Source organism: Spinacia oleracea, chromosome 4 (assembly GCF_020520425.1).
Source record: "Spinacia oleracea cultivar Varoflay chromosome 4, BTI_SOV_V1, whole genome shotgun sequence".
NCBI classification, from domain to species: domain Eukaryota; kingdom Viridiplantae; phylum Streptophyta; class Magnoliopsida; order Caryophyllales; family Amaranthaceae; genus Spinacia; species Spinacia oleracea.
This window is the reverse complement of record NC_079490.1, coordinates 57,144,335-57,146,982: the sequence shown is the minus strand read 5'-3', so window position 1 is coordinate 57,146,982 and position 2,648 is coordinate 57,144,335. Positions and strand designations below refer to the sequence as shown.

General features: G+C 42.1%; 1 non-coding gene across 1 annotated transcript; it reads right to left on the bottom strand.

The window, feature by feature from the left end:
• Window positions 1-950: 950 nt before the first annotated feature.
• LOC130460214 (small nucleolar RNA R71) lies at window positions 951-1,057 on the bottom strand. Its single transcript, XR_008920152.1, has one exon. It is a non-coding gene; the product is annotated as a small nucleolar RNA R71 (small nucleolar RNA).
• Window positions 1,058-2,648: the final 1,591 nt, after the last annotated feature.

The window sequence follows — 2,648 nt, the reverse complement described above, 5'->3', positions numbered from 1 at the left end:
GATTTGCGTAGGTTTAATTGTGGTAGTCATGCAATATCAAATTAAGATTCGAGAGATGCAATTCTTGTTTAATTATCGTTCGTAGTCTTAGCAACCCATCAACCAAACTCTTGTTCCCAATAGTCTAGATTAACTGATTAATAGTAGAAAGAACGCCTGTTTCCCTGTGGATTCGATCCTGACTTCCCTTGCTACCTAGTTAGTGGACTTAGGTTATTTTTGATTAGGTGATATGACTTAAGCCTGTCAAATTTTGGCACCGTTGCCGGGGAAACGGTTTTATTTTCTGTTGTTGATTGCTTATCCTAGATTATTGTTTGTTACTACTCAAGGAACTCACGTTCCTTGAGACCGGATCTCACATTGTTTTGTAGTCTTTGTCTATGCCCAGGACCGTAGGTACTAGTAATCTTACTCCATTCGATCCTGAGCCCGAAAGAACCTTTCGTAGACGAAGAACTTTCATTGCACAGTGTGGGAATTACTCTGATTCTGATCATAATATTGGCGATCTTTTTCCTTCAGATACAGATTCAGTTTCAGAGATAGAGATGGGTGATGAAACTCTACTACCGCCTTCTACCCCACGGCTTACAGACTATTCTAAGCCAAGTCTGTCCGTGCTACCAAAGGCAATCATGCCTTCTATTGCAGCTGAGACCTTCAAGATTGAGCCTGTATTGATTAACATGATTGAGAGACGCCAGTACGGTGGGGAACCAGGTGAAGATCCGAATCTTCACATACAGTCCTTCATCCAATATAGTTCCACCATCAAGCAAAAGGGATTGACTCCGGAGCAGACTATGGAGATACTTTTCCCGTTCTCTTTGAGTGGGAAAGCTAAATTGTGGATTAATGGGTTGAATCGGGCGGCTTTGAAAATCAATAATTGGGAGTCCTTGGCTCTTGATTTTTATGTTAAATATTTTCCACCTGAGAAAACAGCTTGTCTAAGGGGTCAGATATTGGGTATCTCACAACAAGCAGATGAGAGTTTGTTCGAGGTCTGGGAGAGATTCAAGGATTTGCAAAGAGAGTGCCCGCACCATGGTTTGGAAGATTGGTTCTTGATTCAACAGTTTTATAATGGTCTGGGCAACGAGTCTAGATGTTTGTTGGATTCAGCTGCCAGTGGGAGATTCATGCAACTTGAGGTGCCTAGAGCTATGGAGGTGATTGAGGAGATAGCCATTCACAATGCCCAGTATGGGAATCCTAGAGGTTTATCTAATAGGGGTGGTAAGCATGATTTAAATTATATTGAACAATGAACTTCCCAATTGACTGCTTTACACTATAAGTTTGATAATATGCAAGCAGCCAATGCTCAATCTGCCCAACCTATTAGTGTAGCTGCTATGAGTGCCCAACCTGCTACTGTTTGCGAAAGTTGTGGAATGTCTGGTCATTATGCATAGGAATGTAGGAGCTCTGTTGAACAATGTAACGCATTTCAATCCTACAAACAAAATAACCCATTCTCCAACTCTTACAATGAGGGCTACAAAAACAACCCTCTATTATCCTACAGGAGCAACAATATCCAGAACCCTCACCAAGTCCAACATCCACCACAACAACCATACCAACCCCCACATCAACAATCCTACCAACCACGGAATAACTACAACCAACAGTCTAGTGGACCACCTGGGTTCCCTAGACAACACACATCACCCCCACCACCACAACCTCAAGCCACGCAGCCTGACCCTATGCTAGTAGAGATGAGAAACATGATGCTACAAATGCAAAAATCTCTAAGTGAAAAGGATGCAAAGATCTATGCTCTTACTGCTCACAACAAGATCATTGATACACAGTTGGCACAGATGGCTACTACTATTGCATGGAGGCCACCAGGCCAATTTCCTTCACAGCCCGAAAATAGGGAGACTGCTAATGCAATTACATTGAGGAGTGGTAGGGATTATGATGGTCCTTCTATGCCGGTTGATGTTGATTCTGGGGTGTCTGCTAGTGGTCTGGTCAGTGAGGAAATCCCAAAGATAGTAATGGATGGTAAGGAAGCTGAAAAGGTAGTGAATGAGAATGAGGCTACAACTGAGGTTAAGAAGGGGACAGACATTCAAGTACCACCTATTGCACTCCCCTTCCCAAACCGACAACTCAAGAATAATCTAGACAAGCAGTTTGGCAGATTCTTGGAAGTGGTTAAAAATTTGCAGGTAACGGTTCCTTTTACTGAATTGATTTTACAGGTTCCTGCTTATGCTAAATTCATGAAAGATATTTTGACCAGGAAACGTGCTTTTTGTGAGGTAGAGACTGTAGCTTTCACTGAGGAATGTAGTGGCTATTTGCAAAATAAGTCTCCACCTAAACTTAAAGACCCCGGGAGTTTATCCATCCCATGTAACATTGGCACCGTATTTATTGATAAAGCTTTATGTGATTTAGGTGCTAGTGTGTCTGTCATGCCTTTGTCTGTCTGTACTAAACTGAATATGGGTGAGCTTAAGGTTACCAATATCACTCTACAAATGGCCGACCGTTCTGTCAAATTCCCCTTAGATGTTTTAGAGGACGTCCCTGTTAGAGTAGGTAAATTCTATATACCTGTAGACTTTGTGGTACTAGACATGCAAGAGGATTCTCAAATTCCCATAATCTTAGGAAGACTC